Raw genomic sequence first — 20,184 nt, forward strand, 5'->3', positions numbered from 1 at the left:
GATCCTCCATTAGGTTTCTCCTGTTCTCCTGTTAGACCTATGAGTGCAAACATATGGTATCTGTCCTTCTCCGCCTGATTTATTTCACTTAGCATGACACCCTCAAGGTCCATCCACTTTCCTACAAATGACCATAGTTCATTCTTTCTCATTGCTATGTAATATTCCATTGTATAGATATATACCACATCTTCTTGATCCATTCATAAGGTGATGGACATTTAGGCTCTTTCCATGTTTTGGCTATTGTTGACAGTGCTGCTATGAACATTGAGGTACATGTGCCCCTATGCATCAGCACTTCTGTATCCCTTGGGTAAATCCCTAGCAGTGATATTGCTGGGTCAGAGGGGAGTTTTATTGATAGATTTTGAGGAACCTCCATACTGTTTTCCAGAGCGGCTGCACCAGTTTACATTCCCACCAACAGTGTAGGAGGGTGCCCATCTCTCCACACCCCCGCCAGCATCTATAGTCTCCTGATTTGTTCATTTCAGCCACTCTGGCTGGTGTGAGGTGGTATTTCAGTGTGGTTTTGATTTGTGTTTTCCTGATGATGAGTGATGTTGAGCATCATTTCATGGGCCTATAGGCCATCTGGATTTCCTCTTTGGAGAAGTGTCTATGTCTTCTGCCCATTTTTTCACTGGGTTACTTGTTTTTTGGATGTGGAGTTTTGTGACTTCCTTGTAGATCTTGGATCCTAGCCCTTTATCTGATATGTCATTTGGAACTATCTTTTCCTATTCTGTCAGTTGCCTATTAGTTTTCTTGGTTGTTTCCTTTGCAGTGCAGAAGCTTTTTATCTTGATGAGGTCCCAAGAGTTCAGTTTTGCTTTCATTTCCCTTGCTTTTGGGGATGTGTCGAGTAGGAAATTGCTGCGGTTGAGGTCAAGGAGGTTCTTTTTTTAGAGTGAATGTGTTTTTTGTAGGCAACCAACTAGCAGATTAATGAGCCATTTAACTTCTTTTACCTAAAAGCAATATTCAAGAAAGAGGAACCCAAAATGTATCCTCCTATACTGAGCAAAAGAGCTCAGTACAAATGAAGTCAATGGCCTACCTCATTCACATGCTCCGCCACACATCAATAAAAGAAGCTCTCTGCCTGCCACAAGCCCTGGGCCCCTGGCAAACATACATGAGTGAATGTGCACTGAGCAGCGATATCGTGGGATGAGAACTTTGGTCCATGAAATCAGCCGCCACTGAGGTTGCACTGAAAACCCACAACCTTGACACCCTAAGCCAGTGGTGGTAAGCACTTGGCGTCAGCTGTGTTCCCTCCAGTACACCAGGCAAATACTGTAGTCAAGCATGCTGATGGCAAAGACCAAGCCCATGTCATTCCACCCAGTCCACTGAGCCGGATGCTTCTCCTGCCAAGAAGCTTGAGCCTCTTTTTGATTTCCTATACTCTGACATAGGCCAACGGCCAATCAGGCTCTCTGTCTGCAAGTTCATGATGTGCAAGTAGTGGTTGTCAAACAGCAGGGCAAATATATCTCCAAAGCCAAGCAAGGTCATGTTTGCTATCTCAGGAGTCTTGATAATCCTGAGAATATCGTAAGTGGCAAAGTCCCACTGGTAGAGACCCAGAACCAAACTACAATGCATTTGCCATCTGACTGAAGTCTTGGCTTCAGGCAGATACTTCTATCTTCGGAGACAATGTCTTTAACTACTTGCAGTTGGTTTCTCTCCCCGTAGGTCAAATCTTGATCTCATATCTGTCCACCCTTATGAGTGTGTTGTCTCCAAGGCTGTGCAAAAGAGACTTGATATCACACTCTTACAAAATGACTTTGGCAACCCATTCCATGTGTGGGTGAGTGTGTTCAGGTAGTCCCAGCAGTTAAAGCCCATATTTTCACAGCGAAGTCTTCAGAGCCCCTCACCAAGGTATCCAGTTCATCATTGTAGTCAACGCTAAACACCATCCCTGAGCGCCCCCGGAAGTGCTGGCTCCTGGCTCAGAAACTCCATCCCCAGCAAGTCTTATAGTGCTATCGAAGGAACGTGTCACAAGCTTCTGCCCATCAAACTTCACTGCTGCACAAGTGTGGGTCTGGATGCCATAAATACACTGCCCTGCACTCACATCCCACAGGATTGCAGACAAATCACTTGACCTTGTGCAGAGAAGTATGATGAGGTCTCAAAGGCTTCAAGGTCCTCCGCTTGCTTCATTGTCAAAATAACCTCCAAACAAACTTCTTTCAGTACAAAACATCCTGAACAGAATCATCTATCTGCCAGCCACTTTCAAAAAAACATAGTGATTTTCTTATAAATCAGTACATAATCTTCTCCATTAACAAAAGCCACATTCATAAATCTCTTTCAGTTTAGCCCTGCTCTATTTGGGTATCCTGTTTGACTTCTTTTTTTTTTTTTCAGTGTTGGCTTTTTTTTTAAGAATTCTTTTTAATGTTTATTTATTTTTTCACAGAGCATGAGCAGGGGAAGTGCAGAGAGAGAGGGAGACATAGAATCTGAAGCAGACTCCAGGCTCTTTGCTGTCATCACAGAGTCTGATGTGGGGCTTAAAAACTCATGAACTGTGAGATCATAACCTGAGCCAAAGTCAGATGCTTAACCAACTGAGCCACCCAGGTGCCCTTTCCTATTTGACTTCTGAGGAATAATGAATGCTCTTTATTTTATTTTTAATGTTTTTATTTATATATTTTGAGAGAAAGCAAGTGAGAGAGCATGAGCAGGGATAGGACAGAGAGACAGAGGATGAGAGAAAATCCCAAGCAGCCTCTGCACTGTCAGCATAGAGCCAGACATGAGGCTTGAACTCACGAAGCTCAACATCCAAACCAAGAATTGGATGCTTAACCAACTGAGCCACCCAAGTGCCCCATGAACGCTATTTAGAAATTGCAAATTCCATTGTTACATTAAGAAGATCTGGGGACAAGTTCTCAAAGATATTTATTTATTTACTTATTTATTTTTATTTTTTTATCTTTTGTTTTTTGAGAGAGAGAGAGAGAGAGAGAGAGAGAGAGAGAGAGAGAGAGAGAGAGAGCGCGCGTGAGTGGGGGAGGGGCAGAGAGATAGGGAAGGAGAAAGAGAATCCCAAGCAGGCTCCTCACTGTCAGTGCAGAACTTGATGTGGGGCTTGAACTCACAAACCGCAAGATAGTAGCCTGAGCCGAAACCAAGAGTGGGACACTTAACTGACTGTGCCACCCAGGCGCCCCGCCCCTGCCCTTAAAGATCTTTAAGGGAGCTTTTGTTCAATTAAATATTTCTTGGAAGTACCACATTAGATTTTTCTTTGGTCTTACAAAGGATCATATAATCTTACTATGCATTTGCTCTTTTCTCTGAAAACTTTCTTTAATCCTAGAATCTTGGAAAGCCTACAATAAGTTTTTGAAACTTTGTTTGTATTTAACAGATCTTGCTTTGAATAATCTCTCTAGTATTTTCCTATAAGCAACAAGAAGACAGAAGGAACCTTTGATACTTTACCTCAAATCTCCTTAGTTACATTATTCAATTTATTATGTATTTTTTCTATTTCCAGATACCCGCAGGTAACATTTGCCTAAACTTTCCACCACTATAGAACAAGGTTTTCCTTTCCTCCATGTTCCAATAACAAATTCCTTAGTTTGCCTTAAGCCTTAAATGACCCATTTTCTGATGGCCTTCATGCTTCCATTAATAATCTGAAGGGTCTTCCAACTTTGGCTTAACATCTGGTACTCAAAACACTACCACGCCAGGTTTCCCTTTTAGGTCAGCATCTCATGTCCATGTAACCGACACCTTCCAGTTAGTATGGCTGTGTGACAAATTAGCCCAGCACTTAGGATGTAAATCAGTCATTGATTGTGACTCATGGAATTCATGGGTCAGGAATTCAAACATGAGAAATGTGGGGATGTCTTTTTCTCCACTCCATGGTGTCTCGGGCCTCAGCTGCAAAACACCACCATTGTATGTGGAATTTTTAAAACTCCGATCCAAAAAACCTTAGCCCCTCCTACTGCCCTGGTAGTATTTCTTCATTATGGAGTCAGGAGGGGTGGTTATATTGGGAACAGCCCCAAATTAAGACATCATAGACTTCCACTGTTCTTCCTAGGATTCGGTAAATTTTCGTGAATAAACACTTCTTAAACTGTTTAATGCCTTTGTCAAGTTTCCAGAGTCTTAAAATTGTAGTTGTTTACTTTCTATTTTTACTTTTTTCAAGTTTATTTATTTATTTTGAGAGAGAACATGAGCAAAGAAGAGGCAGAAAGAGGAGGAGAAAAACAGAATTCCAAGCAGTCTCCACACTGTCAGTGCAGAGCCCAATGCGGGAGTTGAACTCATGAACCGTGAGATTATGAGTTGAACTGAAATCAAAAGTCAGACGCTTAACTGACTGAGCCACCCAGGAGCCCCTGCAGTTGTTTTTTAAAAAGAGTTTTGTCCATTTTTATTACTGTCTTTTCAGGACAGGATTTACTGGAAGTCTCTTCCCCTTGTGCTTCCTTCACATTTATTTTTTTTTAATGTTTATTTATTTTTGAGAGAGACAGAGTACAAGTGAGAGAGGAACAGAGAGAGAAAGAGAGAAAGATACGCAGAATCAGAAGCAAGTTCCAGGCTCCTAGCATATCAGCACAGAGCCTGATGCGGGGCTTGAACCCACAATCTGTGAGATTATGACCTGAGCTGAAGTTGGACGCTGAACCAACTGAGCCACCCAGGCACCCCATTTGCCTTAATTTTTGAAAGAAATTTTTACTGAGTAAAGGATTTGTGATCCACTGTGTTCCAGCTCATATTATTTTCAATAAGAAATCTACCATTGTCCTTATCTTTGTCCTATTGCATATAAAAAGCATATTATTTCCTTTCCTCTAAATGCTTTTAAGATATTCTCTTGGAGCGGCTGGGTGGCTCAGTAGGTTAAGCGTCCGACTTCGGCTCAGGTCATGATCTCATGGTTCTTGGGTTCGAGCCCGGTGTCAGGCTCTGTGCTGACAGCTCAGAGCCTGGAGCCTGCTTCGGATTCTGTCTCCCTCTCTCTCTGACCCTCCCTTGCTCACACTGTCTCTCTCTGTCTCTCTCTAAAATAAATAAAAACATTTCAAAAAGAGTTTCTCTTTATTGGGCACCTGGGTGGTTCAGTCACTTGAGCATCTGAGCATTGATTTCAGCTTAGGTCATGATCTCATGGTTGTGGGGTGGTGGCTTGAAGCCCCATGTAGGGCTCTGCACTGACAGTGTGGAGCCTGCTTGGGATTTTCTCTCTCTCTCTCTCTCTCTCTCTCTCTCTCTCTCTCCCCCTCCTCACCCTTAAAAATAAATAAATAACTCAAAGAAATTTTTAACAAAAAAATTAAAAAAAGATTTTCTCTTTATTGATAGTTTCACATAATTTGATCACAACATAACTTAAGGTCATTTTCTTCATGTATCTTGTCCTTAGAGCTCCTTCAACTTCCTGAAACTATAAGTTGATCATTTTCATCAAAATTTTAGACATTGATTCAAGTATTCTTTCTATTCCCCCTCTCCTTCAAGGACTCCAATTCCCCATATATTGGTAACTTGGGTTTTGTTTTGTTTTGTTTTTACAGTGCATGTATGCCTTATTCATTTTTCCTCTCTGTTTCATTTCAGATAGTTTCTATTATAACATCCACTAGTCATTTATTCTATACTGTCTGCTCTGCTGTTAATAACATTCAGTGTATTTTTTATCTTAGGCATTAGGATTTTATCTCTAGGAATTCTACTAGATTCTATTTATATATTCCTTGTCTCTATGTAATATATTCAATTTTTCTATAGCTTCTTGAAAATATGGAACTATAATAACTATTTTAATGTCTACTTAATTTATCATGTCAATTTGTGGGTCATTTATGGTTGAAAAATGTTTCTTATTGTTATGTTACTATGTTCATTATTCATTGCATGGCTGTTAATTTTGGTTGGATAACAGACATTGTGAATTTCATCTTGTTTGGTGATGGATAGGTTGACATTTCTAAAAATATTCTTGAGTTCCGTTCTGGGACTTATTTAAGTTACATGGAAAAAGGTTTGATCCCTTTGGGTACTGTTTTTATAGTTGTTAGTTGATATCAAAGCACTGTTTAATCTAGCATCATTTTTTTTTACTGCTCCTGACAAATACACAAAATCAAAAACAAACAAACAAAAAACTTCTGAGAACTCTACACAATGCTCTTGAGATTGTTCACTTTGGAGAGTGGGAATGGGATTTCTGCCTAGCCTTCTACAGGCTCTGAAGATTGTTTTCTGTAATTCTTGTGTGTGATTCTTTCCGCAACCTCACTCATGCATGGATCAATATTTAGCTAAATATTCCAGGAGATTGTTTTGCAGATACCGAGTTCCCTTCGTGTGTGGTTCTTTCTTCTTCACTTGTCCCTATGAATTCTGGCTGCCTTGGCTTCCCCAGACTCCCGGAGCCCCCTGTCCCATTCTCTGTGGCCTGGAGATTTGTTCTAGGCACTACTTGCGCAATATTAGGGAACAGATTATTTCTTTTCTGATTCTTGGGGACCAATGTCCATCATTCTCCAGTGTCCAGTATTTGGAGTTACAATTTTAATATACATGCGTGGTTTATTTGTTGTTTCAGGTGGTAAGCTAATGATAAAAGCAACTTTTACACTCACCCACTTATTCTTTATGCTTATCACTCTAGATTCTTTTATATAATTTAAAATGATATCTGATATGATTTTTCCTTCAATCTGAAGAACTTCCTTTAACTGGTTTTTGTGATGTATGAACACTGAAACTGAATTATTGCAGCTTTTGTTTGACTAACTTTTGTGTTTATTGTTCCTTCTTTTTCTTAAGTTTCTTTTTTTTTTTTGAAAGAGAGAATGTGAGCAGAGAAAAGGCAGAGAGAGCGGGAGAGAATGATTCCCAAGCAGGCTCCAGGCTATCAGTATGGAGCCCAACACGGGGCTCAATCCCATGCACCTTGAGATCATGACCTGAGCAGAAATCAAGAGTCGGTACACTTTGGTTCTAAAACCAGACAAAGACCCCACTAAAAAGGAGAACTACAGACCAATTTCCTTGATTAAAAGAATTATTAAAAGAATTATTCATTAAAAGAATTATTCACTACGATCAAGTGAGATTTATTCCTGGGTTGCAGGGCTGGTTCAATATCTGCAAATCAATCACTGTGATGCATTACATTAATAAAATAAAGAATAAGAACCACATGATCCCTCTCAATTGATGCAGAGAGAGCATTTGACAAAATACTGCATCCTGTCTTGATTAAAAAAAAAAACCCTCAAGAAAGTAGGGATAGAAGGATCATGCCTCAATATCATAAAAGCCATAGATGAAAGTCCCACCACTAATATCATCCTCATGGGGAAAAATTGACGGTTTTCCCCTAAGGTCAGGAATACGACAGGGATGTCCACTCTAACCACTGTTATTCAACATAGTAGTGGAGGTCCTAGCCTCAGCAATCAGGCAACACAAAGAAATAAAAGGCATGCATATCAGTAAGGAGGAAGTCAAACGTTCACTCTTTGAAGATGACATGATACTCTATATGGAAAACCCAAAAGATTCCACCAAAAAACTACTAGAACAGATCCATGAATTTAGCAAAGCCGCAGGATATAAAATCAATGCACAGAAATCGGTTGCATTTCTATACACCAATAATGAAGCAGCAGAAAAAGACATAAAGGAATCAATACCATTTACAATTACACCAAAACCATAAAATACCTAAGAATAAACCTAACCAAAGAGGTGAAAAATCTATACACTGCAAACTATAGAAAGCTCATGAAAGAAATTGAGGAAGACACAAAGAAATGGAAAAATAGTCCATGCTCATGGATTGGAAGAACAAATATTGTTAAAATGTAGATACTACACAAAGCAATCTACATATTCAATGCAATCCCTATCAAAATAACACCAGTATTCTTCACAGCAACAACAAACAATCCTAAAATTTGTATGGAACCAGAAAAGACCCCGAATAGCTAAAGTAATGTTGAGAAAGAAAACCAAAGCTGGAGGCATCACAATTCCAGACCTCAAGCTGTATTATCATCAAGACAGTATGGTACCGGCACAAAAACAGATATTCAGATCAATGGAACAGAACAGAGAACCCAGAAATGGACCCACAAACATATGGCCAACTCATCTTTGACAAAGCAGGAAAGAATATCCAATGGACAAAAGACAATCTTTTCAGTAGTGTTGGGAAAACTGGACAGCAACATGCAGCAAAAATAAACCTGGACCATTTTCTTACACCATACACAAAAATAAACTTAAGATGGATGAAACACCTAAAAGTAAGACAGGAAGGCATCAAAATTCTAGAGGAGAAAACCTCTTTGACCTCGGCCACAACAACTTCTTACTCAACACATCTCTGGAGGCAAGGGAAACAAAAGCAAAAGTGAACTATTGGGACCTCATCAAGATAAAAAGCTTCTGCACAGTGAAGGAAACAACCAGCAAAACTAAAAGGCAACTGATGGAATGGGAGAAGAAGATATTTGCAAATGACCTATCAGATAAAGGATTAGTATCCAAAATCTATAAAGAACTTATCAAATTCAACACTCAAAAAACAAATAATCCAGTGAAGAAAGGGGCAAAAGGCATGAATAGACACTTTTCCAAAGAAGGCATCCAGATGGCTGAAAGACACATGAAAAAATGCTCAACATCAGTCATCATCAGGGAAATACAAATCAAAACCACAATGAGATACCACCTCACACCTGCCAGAGTGGCTAAAATGAACAACTCAGGCAATGACAGATGTCACCAAGGAATGCAGAGAAAGAGGAACCCTTTTGCACTGCTGGTGGGAATGCAAACTGGTGCAGCCACTCTGGAAAAACAGTATGAAGTTTCCTCAAAAAATTAAAAATAGAACTACCCTACAACCCAGCAATTGCACTACTAGGTATTTATCCAAAGGATACAGGTGTGCTGTTTCAAAGGGGCACATGCATTCTAATGTTTATAGAAGTGCTATTGACCATAGCCAAAGTGCAGAAAGGGCCCAAATGTCCATTGACATATGAATGGATAAAGAAGATGTGATGTATATGTATATATATTACTCAACAATCAAAAAGAACGAAACTTTGCCATTTGCAACAACATGGATGGAACTAGAGTGTATTATGCTAAGCAAAATTAGTCAGTCAGAGAAAGACAAATATCATATGACTTCACTCATATGTGGAATATAAGATAGATACAAAACAGATGAACATAAGGGAAGGGAAGGAAAAACAATATAAAAACTGGGAAGGGGACAAAACACAAAAGACTCTTAAATACATAGTACAAACTGAGGGTTGCGGGAAGGGTTGTGGGTGGGGGGATGGGCTAGATGGGCAAGGGGCAGGGAGGAGTACATGCATTGGGATGAGCACTGAGTGTTCTATGCAGGGGATAGACTTGGGTGTAAATTAAAAAGTTAAAAAAAAAAAGTAGGGACCCTGAACTGACTGAGCCACCCAGGTGCCCATCTGCCTTCTTTTTTAAAGAATATTTTCACTGGAAGAAAATTCTAGGCAAAGTACTTTTTGCATTTCTTTCAGCACTTATTCTAAGTCTCACTGTCTTCTGGCATGCATTTGTTTTTCTGAACAAATATCTTCCATCTTTTATTTTTTATTGTTTTTAAGTTTATTTATTTTGAGAGAGAGAGAGAGAGAGATAGAGCATGCACACATACACACATACATGAGCAGGGGACAGACAGAGAGAGAAGGAGAGAGAAAATCCCAAGCAGGCTTTTCACTGTTAGCATAGAGCCTGAAGTGAGGCTTGAACTCACGCATCATGAGATCATGACGTGAACCAAAAACAAAGGTTGAATGCTTAACCAACTGAGCCACCCAGGCACCCTTCTGCCATCTTTAAAAAAAGTTCTTTCTGTTTGTGTATTCATCTTTCCTTTAGCTGACTGAATTTTTTCGTTGCTACTGGTTTTCAGTTCTTTGATCATGATATGCTTTCATGTTACTGTTTTTTTTTCCTGCTTAAACTTGGCAAAGATTCTTGGATCTGTGTTTATACCGCTTCTCAAACTTGGAAAATTTCAGCCATTATTTTCTAATTTCCTTTTTTGCTCCTCTCCACTTCTGATATTACAATTATACATATGTTAGCTAGATTCCCTGATGGTCTGCTAACTTTATTCATTATTTTCTCTCACTATAGCTCAGTTTGGATAGTTTCCATTTCTGTGTCTTAAAGGATCTAGCCCATATTCTTCAGTATTTAACTCTCTGCTTTTCTCATCCAGTAGAGTTTTCATTCTCACTAGTATCTTGCTCAGCAGTAGAATATTACTTTGATTCTTTTCGTAGCACTCGTTTCTCTCTTCATTTTTATGTGTTTCTGCAATTCCTTGGGCATATTTATAACAGCTGTCTAAAATATTTGTCTGCAAACTCTACCATCTCTCTAATTCCTGCATCTGTTCCCATTGAGTTATTTCCATTCAAGTTATAGGTCACATTTTCCTGCTCCTTTGCATGTCTACTAATAGGAATTGGAGGCTTTCATAGTGTGAACTTTACATGGCCAAGGAGTAGAAGTTGTTATCTTGTTTTAGCCAGTGCCTGCATTGTGTTATGAGTGGCATTAAGTCTGCTTTTGGATCTGCCTGATTCTTTAGAAGTGTGTTTTAGGCTTTGTAGCATGAGTCGGGAGCGGCATTTACTCTAGGGCAACATAGTTATTCCTAGGGTATGACATGAATGGGATTCTCAACTGAATTATTTAGATGCACGCCAAATTTCACACTAGCTGCTTTGAATTAGACTATTTCAAAGCCCTGAGAAAGCTCAGAGGATTGTTCATCTGAGAGCTGTTTTATTTTTTTTCACCATGGGTTTTCACCTTCTTCATGGGTGTCTTAATATTACGCAACAGAGTCAAGGAATCGCCAACAAATACGCTAGAACACTTTCTTTGGAAAGGTCCCTCTTGTTCTCAAATTTCAGGTAGGTCAGCCCTCCCAAAGGCCAATATCTATCCTCTCATATCAGCCAAATGTCTGTTCTCTATTTGGTTTTCTACTCCTTGTTTGTTTGATCCAGAAAGTACCTCCAGGAAGAATGACAAAAATGATCATAAAGCTCATCTCATTGTTTTCAGTTCTTTCCAGGAAAAAGTCATTCACTTTCTGTCTGTTTGTAAACAGGTTTTAGAAACTTTGCCCGGTTTTCTAGTTGTTTTGGAAGAAAGAGTACCCGTTACTCCATTATGTGGGAAGCAGAAAATGGAACCTAATTTGTAAAAATTTCTCTTATATGTTGTTTGATTTCAAGTTGTACTTTGTAGTTTTTTGATATGGGTAGATAGGACTGAAATTTAATGTTTTAATATCACATCTAGCAACCTTAATTTCTAAGATAGTTTTGATAATGTATCTGTGGTTACATTTTTAGTTTTCTGACAGACTATTTTGTCATGTGGAAATAATCAGTTTTTGTTTCAAGCTTTCCAAAACTTATAATTTGTGTTTCTCGGTATTGTTTCGTACACTACTAGGACCTCTGGCTCATGATTAATAGAAATACTGATACTGAGCTATGCTATCTTGTTCCTCATTTCGAAGTAAACACAACCGCTGTTTCACCATAATGTCTGATCTGTTGTACAGCATTCTCTTAAATACTCTATACTAGATTGAGGAAGTTTATTTCTAGCCCTTTGTATTTCTCAATGTGAATAACGTGGCTCCTCAGATCACCAGGGGCTAGAAACAAGCCTAAGATCAACTGGTTAGCAAGTGAAGACAGTGGTAAGAACTAATTATACTGGAAGTTAGCCAAGGCAAGAAAGGTCAGAAATCAATGAATCAGTGTAGATGTACCCAACAACAGTGTTCTGAATTCATCGATGATGTTGAGCCTGATACAGTATTTAGTTCCCAAAAGAGCTGTTTGAGTATCCCCAGCTTAGGAGGAAAGTAGTAAGTAGCAGGGTGAAAGTGGCACTAATTCCTAGGGAGCAGTCATTGTTGGCCAAGAGAGCAGCGTGCATGCAAGCTATGATATAATCAAATACCGTGTTTCCATTTTAGACTGCGAGAGAGAATGAGTGCAATTGTCGACTTTATTTGCCAGCTGGCCCAACTGAACTATTGAGATCATGCTAGAAAGAGATCCCACTCATTCTTCCTTTAGAAAATACTTGCTCTGCCAGAAAATATGCTAGACACTGGGCAACCACAAGAGAATTAAATTCACATGGTTGCTTTATCCTCACAGAGCTTAGAGTCTAATGGATTCATGGGTGATTTGGGTCTATAGTTTTCCTTTAGAGCCACTCCATTTCCTTTCTGCAACACTTTCCATCCATTCACATGCCCATTCAGATGGTGCAATTCCAGCCTAAATTCTACCCACAGAAGAAATATATGTTATAATCTGTTCCCAGAAGCTCCCTACATTATTCTGCTCACAGATCACTTAATGTCTCAGTAATTGTGTTCATCCCTCCTGCCCCCCGGGCCAAGAGAAGACCTCAATCTCAAATTAGTTAATTTCAAACAATTTAGTGGTGGTGGTTTTTGCAGTTTTCTTCCTAGTTCCAATACAGTTGACATACAGTGTTATACCAATTTCAGGCATCAGTGTAGCAATTCAACATTCCCATAAATTACTCAGTGCTCATGATGGTAAGTGTAGTCTTAATCAGCCATCACCTATTTGCCTGCATGCTCGCAGTGTCTCTCCCTCTGATGGATAGACCTGCAGGTCCATTTAGCTCCTGATCATATCCATGCCCTTCCTACCCTTTTCAATGTGGCCTTTTCTCTACATTTAGCTGTGGAGAGTTTGTTCTGACAGACGTTGGGTTGTTTTCTGGGTTATTTACACTGATGTGGGTGTTATCTAGTTGTATCCATGGAATGAGATAAGCTTAGGATCCTGTTACTCCACCATCTTCCCTGGAAGTTTAGAAACTATGTCCTAACAACCTACCGACAACTTAAAAAAACAATATGCGTAAATTAGACAATATATTTCTATTTCACTTTTAAATAATCATAATTGCTTACTAATGGGATACAATTTCCTGCACAACTTCTTAAACTTTTAAAATCCAATTGGAGGGCACTTGAGTGGCTCAGTCACTTGAGCGTCGGACTCTGGCTCAGGTCATGATCTCACGGCTCGTGAGTTCGAGCCCCCACTCTTATCTGTGCAGAGTCTGCTTTGGATCCTCTGTCCCTCTTCTCTCTGCCCCTCCTCTGTTGATGCTCTATTTCTCAAAAATAAATAAAGCATTTAAAAAATAAAATAAAAATAAGATTGGACACCCTCATTTCATGCTCTACCAAGGTTTTCACCCAGTACTAGCTTTTTAATCACAGGAACTGCCAAAATCCCAGCTTACTACATGTATGATATCATCAAAAACAATGTAGCACAATCCATTGCTGAAACTTTGAAATACCTTGAGCTAGTATTCCATGTGATGACTGACATATGTTAAATATAATACTATTTCCCTTTAAATTTTAAAATATTCCAAAGCTCCTCTCCTATGAATTCCCTGCATCTTCCTGGGGTACCTCAATGTAGTTTGGAAACCATATCTTGTGTCGTTTTCCATGTTATGTTATATGAATGTTCCTTAATTTTCCTAATATGCTATATGAGTGTTTCTTAATTTTACTAATAAATTTGATGAATAGCCAACTTGGTAATGTATGGCAATGGTTTAATACACTACTATTTCTGAGTAAAATTCTTATTATAAAAGCAACCTTAATAATCCTCTTCAAATATCTCCAAGTATTGTACTTGAGTGGTGAGGAAACAATTTTAGATGTGACAAGTGCATTTCTTTTTTTTTTTTTAACTTTTATTTATTCTTGAGAGACAGAAAGAGACAGGGCATGAATGGGGGAGGAGCAGAGAGAGAGGGAGACACACAATCCAAAGCAGGCTCCAAGCTCTGAGCTGTCAGCACAGAATCAGATGCAGGGCTTCAACCCACGAACCGTGAGATCATGACCTGAGCTGAAATCGGACCTTTAACCTACTGTGCCACCCAGGCGCCCCACAACTGCATTTCTTGATTCCTCCATTTTTACCTGGTAGTAGGCTAGCTATTTCATCCTTCAAAAGGACCACCTCTGTCAGGACTACTATTATCACCAGAGAATGTCCATATTTCCTCTAAAGATTTCCTTTAGGGACCAGACTGCTGCCTTTAAATCATAGCTCTGTCAGTTACTAACTCTGTGGCTTTACAGGTTACTTAACTTCCTTGTAACTTACTTTTTCCCATTTTTAATATGGAGACAAAAATAGCACTTATTCAATAATCCAGGGAGCAAGATTAAATGAGGTAATGCATATATAGCATTTAGAAAGGTGCATGTCCCAGATTAGGTGCTTAATAGGTGTCAATTATTACAGGCAGAAATAATAGGGACCAGTGATCTCCCATGAATGAAAGGTATATGAATGAGTGGATCTATGCTCCTTCTCTAACATTTGCCTAGACCCAGTAATAGGTATAATATGAGACATAATATAGGATATGATGGGGAATGTGTAGGCCTTACCTGTAATACAGCAATCCCAGCAAGTAGTTTTATTTGTATATAAGTGAACAAATTGTTGGCAATGCTAATTCATTTGGATATACAGAGATAGGATAGAGACATAGATACCAGTACTTGAAGATCAGCCATATTTGACTTTGAGAAAGAGAGAGAGAGAGGAGTGAGGAGAGAGAGGGAGAAAGGGTTATTAAGGATTGATTGACATTTAGTTGAAAATAAAGGTAGAGGAGAAGGTAAAAATGTACATATTTTTGATACCTTCAAAGGGTTTAATTCTAAATGCTCTATCTTTAGATCATTGTCCCAGTTTACATTACAACTATAAATGTGAGTGAGGGAAAAAAATAAAAGCAACTCTGTAACTTGAAAGTCTTGAGCAATATGGTATATCTGTTTTATAATACCCAGGAGCAGAGAAAATCATAAAATCTCTACCAACTGATATTGGTTTATTCAAAAGAGAACACCACTCAAGACAATTGATAATCCCCACCCTGCTGGATACCCTGCTGTATTTTTTTTTTAATTCCAATTATATAGCCAATTCAGTCTTTTTCCTCTGGGAGTCTCTAAAGTAGGATTCACATCTCATTGGAAAAGAGGTAGACACCAAGAGAAGAGTCATAAGGGAAAAACTTAGTAAGGATTTTTTTGCAGTTGCCCCTAAGTATATATTAAGTAGAGGGGGAAAAATATATTCAGAATAAGATATGTGAGATTAAAAAAAAAAAAAACAATGAATCAGGAAACAGCAGGAAACCCAGGATAAAGTGGGTCTTTCTTTTTTAGGATTCCAAGACTCAATTCCAGTGGGGGTGTCCCTTCCACCCCTTACCAAAGTCCAAGCAATTCTAGAACACCAACTCAATTCTGACACTGTCTACTTGGAGACAGCATTGGATTCCACTGGTTAAGGATTCAGTTCCACAAGACAGTCCACCCCCCTCCCCCCGCTGACTTCAGACACCAGTCACATATCCCAGGTGCTTCTGATGGACTGGCTACAGATTGAAGGCTCCAGTGACCACGCTGTTAGGTTTGATTCATTTGATAGAGCAACTCACAGAACTCAGGGAGACAAGATAAACAGTTTATTATAGTATACAATAAAGGCTACAAATCAACTGTTTTTTGGTTTTGCAGCAATAAGGTTATATGAAATACCCATGTGAATGGGGAGACTCCTTAACCACAGCATTTATCATGGCCAAGGTAACAGGGTTATTCAACCAGTGAATATCTTGGTCATCATAAAATGAGTTGCTTATGTCTTGCATACAAAGCAAATGAGCTGCTTCATCTGGGATATTCCACTTGGTTTTCATAAGGAGGGTTAAGAAGTCTCCCTTCTCAAGGTAAATAGGCCTTAGCAGGGTTTTCATCCAATCCAACAGGCTAGTTTTCCCCTTAGCACAGCTGCTGCTCCATACCATGGGTGACCTCAGGGACACCGAGAATCAAAGGTTCCTTATTCCCCTCCCCCCTTTCATCTTTTCTCATCCCAAGCCACATGTTGCTGGGAGCCAGGGTCATGTTAGCAAATCCCACTACACTGACACCAACTCTTCTAGTGTTCCAGGACCCAATTCCAACACGGGGAGTGGGAGGGTGTTCCCACACACACAACACCAGTAGGATGTCCAAGAAGTCAGCTGAGTTCCAACACCATCCATAGAGAACATCAAGTTCCACAGGTTAAGGGCTCCGTCTTGCAAGACTGCCCTCCGACTCCCACTTCAGATGTACTTCTGACTGAGCAGCTACAGATTGGAGGTTCCAATGACACGCTCCTTGGATTTCAGATACCAGTCACAAATCCAGGCTATCATCTGCACTTCGGACTGCCTACTTATTAGTCAGCAGTTCCCAAGAACTCCCCCTCAGAGGAGCTAAAGCAGCTCACAGAACTCTGAGAAACAACTTACTAGATCACCAGTTTATTATAAAAGGTAGAATTCAGAAACAGCCAGAGAGAAGTGATGCACAGGGCACATTATGAGGATGAGGACCTTCCGTGTTTTCTCTAAGTTCACCATTCTCCCCAAATCTCCACACGTTTGCTAGTCCAGAAGCTCTCCAAACACAGTCTTTTTGGGGTCTTATGGAGGCTTAATTGCATAGGCATGATTGATTAAATCTTTGGCCGTGGGTGATGGGTTCAACCTCTAACCCCTCTCCCCTCTTTGGACAGAAAGTTCCAACTCTCTCTTTTTTTTGGAATTTTTTAAACACTTATTTTTGAGAGACTGAGCATGAGGGGAAGGGGCAAAGAGAGAGAGAGAGAGGAGACAGAATCCGAAGCAGACTCCAGGCTCTGAGCTGTCAACAGAGAGCCTGACCTGGGGCTCAAACCAACAGACCGACCTTGAGATCATGACCTGAGAGGAGGTTGGATGCTTAACCAACTGAACCATCCAGGGGTCCTCCAACCTTCTAATAACACAATTGGTCTTCCTAGCAACCAGCCCTCCATCCTTCAGTTAGGGAAGTACTTTCTAAAAGTCACCTCATTAACATAACAAAAGACACATTTACCACCCTTACCACCGGAAATTCCAAGGGTTTTATGATCTGTGAGACAGGAACCGTGGTGGAAGACCAAATACCAATAAAAAATATATTTTGGTCATATCTCAGTGACCAAGCATATATTTCCTGTAAATCAGTATCACAGTGGTTTAAGCCTTCTTCCAAGCCTATTTAGGAAGAGGTGGGCATAAATAAGAAAATAACACCAGTTAGGGCTAGATACAGGAGTTAAGCAATTTGGCAGGTAAAAGAGCCTGAAACCTAACAGTAGCTATTTCGAGAGGATTTCCAGGAGAGAGTAGAGGAAATCACAGCTCTGCTGGCAAGAGGCTGACTGGGTCATGACCATGATTGTTGGACCAAAATAAACTTGATTCCTTCAGGGTCCAGAGACTAAGCGTAACCATGGACAGTGACAGTCACTATCATGAAATTTTAGAACTGGTGGAAAACTTAGAAATGCTTTATTTCACTACTGCATTTTGTAAATAAAGGGATGGATGTGTACAAGACTTGCTCCAAGATCACACAGTGAAATAAAGTTAGTCAGCTTGGCTACCTTCCTCTCTATGCTCTTTCTTATCCATAGAACCATCTTTAGAAGCAAGGAATTGAACAGGCAATATCAGTGCATGAGTAAGGGTGAATGGCAAGGTCAGGTAAGAATCACCAGATTACAGCACACTTCACATAACTAAAGGTAGCCAATATTCTATTCACAAATCTTGTGGTTTATCATAAAACTTATCACACAAACTAGTCACACAAGAAAGTTAGAAGGTGAAGTTAATGAACCACTCTTAAGAGGAGCCAAGAAAGAGGCATCTCAGTGTGAACAGTGAAACACCCGTCTTATCTTCTTTGATCCCAAAACAAGGGTCAGCCCAGAGTTCAGTCAAGGTGTCTTCTGCACAGACAGAAGACAATAGCATCTTCTCTCCAATAGCATCTTCTGGAGCAGTGTCTTCACCTGTATTGTGTGGGTGATCCATCAGCCTTCCATACTCTTGACAGTTCTTTCTTTGAAGGGCCCACTTTACTGGGTGTAATAGTTACACCTGAGGGTCTTTGCTAAATCAGTTTAGTCCACTCTGTCTCACCAAAATTTTTCCGTGGACTTTTCCAAACAAGTTTTATTTACCAGTAACATAGCTTATCTGTATAGGCACGCCCAAAGCCCAACATCAGACACTGAGAAACAACTAATATTGGAGCTCACATTGGCCACTGTGACTCCATTTTGTCTTACTCTGAGCTGATTCTCTACCTTCTAGGAGTAGGAATCACACACAAATGATCATACCATGGTCATTCAACACAGCCAAATTCATCTTTGCTGTCCCTTCATGTAACATGCTTTTTTTCTAGGCTTTTAATCTCTTTGCAGAAATGCAGTTTACTAAATGTCTTTCCACAAATATTCAGATCATCACTTCCAAGGAATATTTCCAGAATGCAACCATAATAGTAAATGTCTTCTTTCTCTTAATCATTTGATATTTACCAGAGAATATTTCAGGGACACTTTTAGAGAAGAACGTTTAAATTCAGAACATTCCAGTTTCAGTCATATCTATCAGGAAAAACAAGCACAGGAAAACATCCCCAACACAAGAGTTGTTAATTTTGCACCTTTGTTTCTGGGAAAAAAGAAAAGAGTTCCTTATTGTCTCTGAATTGACTCTGTTTTAAGGTTATTATTCTTTCTAGGAATTGATTAATAATCCAAAACAAATATTTAAAAAAATTTTTAAGTTTATTGATTTATTTTGAGAGACATAAAGAGATAGCATGAGCAAGGAAGGGTCAAAGAGAGAGAGGGAAAAAGAGAATCCCAAGTAGGCTTCACATCGTCAGTACAGAGTCTGATGCAGGGCTCAAGAACTCACCAACTGTTAGATCATGACAGGAGCCAAAATCAAGAGCTGGTCCCTTAACCAACTGAGCCACCAAGGTGCCCCCAGAATAAATATTTTTTCATCAATTTTTTTCCTAAACAATCTTTAATATTGTGGAAAAAACTCAACATTTCCAAGAAACATTAAAGAAACATATCTGCATATTATAAACAGAAATAACTGACAGGCGTTCCTCCTTCAGTTACTCGAACAACCAACCTATCAATCTGACATCATTTTTCTTGAAGAAAGCTGAGAAGATGCATGCTAAAAAACATTATGAATATATAAGCAGAAAATTCCAAGTCAACTGCAAATTTGTATGTTCTATTGACCTACTTATGTTTGGATCATTAAATGCATCTACCGATGAAGAGCCTGACAGACTACAAGAAAACGGAATATATTCAATTCTCCATGGGAGGTTTCACTAGCTTTATTAAAATGAAAGCAGTTTGGGGCGCTTGGGTGGCTCAGTCGGTTGAGGGTCCAACTTCAGCTCAGGTCACGATTTGAGAGTTCGAGTTCAAGCCCCATGTTAGGTTCTGTGCTGAGGGAGCAGAGCCTGGAGCCTGCTTTGGATTCTTTTCTAAATGTCATTGTTTCTAAGCGTCTAGTTTCAAGTCAAGGCAAGTGATTCAAAGTAAACGGAGGAGCAACTTTGATAGGGATTGCATTGAATGTGTAGATTGCTTTGGGTAGTAATAACATTTTCACAATATTTATTCTTCCGATCCATGAGTATGGAATGATTTTCCATTTCTTGATGTCTTCTTCAATCTCTTTCATAAATTTTCTATAGTTTTCATCATATAGGTCTTTTACATCCTTGGTTAGGTTTACTCCTAGGTATTTTATGGTTTTTCGTGCAATTGTGAACAGGATCAGTTTCTTGATTTCTCTTTCTGCTGCTTCATTACTGGTGTATAAGAATGCAACCAATTTGTGTACATTGATTTTGTATCCTGCAACTATACTGAATTCATTGATCAGTTCTAGAAGGCTTCTGGTGGAGTCAATCGGGTTTTCCATGTAGAGTATCATGTCATCTGTGGAAAGTGAAAGTTTGACTTCTTCTTTGCCAATTCTGATGCCTTTTATTTCCTTTTGTTGTCTTAGCCAAAGTAATATTGAAGAAGAAAACCAAAA

At 39.4% G+C, this 20,184-nt stretch overlaps 1 pseudogene; it reads right to left on the reverse strand.

The window, feature by feature from the left end:
• Nucleotides 1–1,271: 1,271 nt before the first annotated feature.
• Nucleotides 1,272–20,184, reverse strand: part of LOC115283471 — a 21,956-nt pseudogene continuing 3,043 nt past the window's right edge.

This window comes from Suricata suricatta, chromosome X (assembly GCF_006229205.1).
Source record: "Suricata suricatta isolate VVHF042 chromosome X, meerkat_22Aug2017_6uvM2_HiC, whole genome shotgun sequence".
NCBI classification, from domain to species: domain Eukaryota; kingdom Metazoa; phylum Chordata; class Mammalia; order Carnivora; family Herpestidae; genus Suricata; species Suricata suricatta.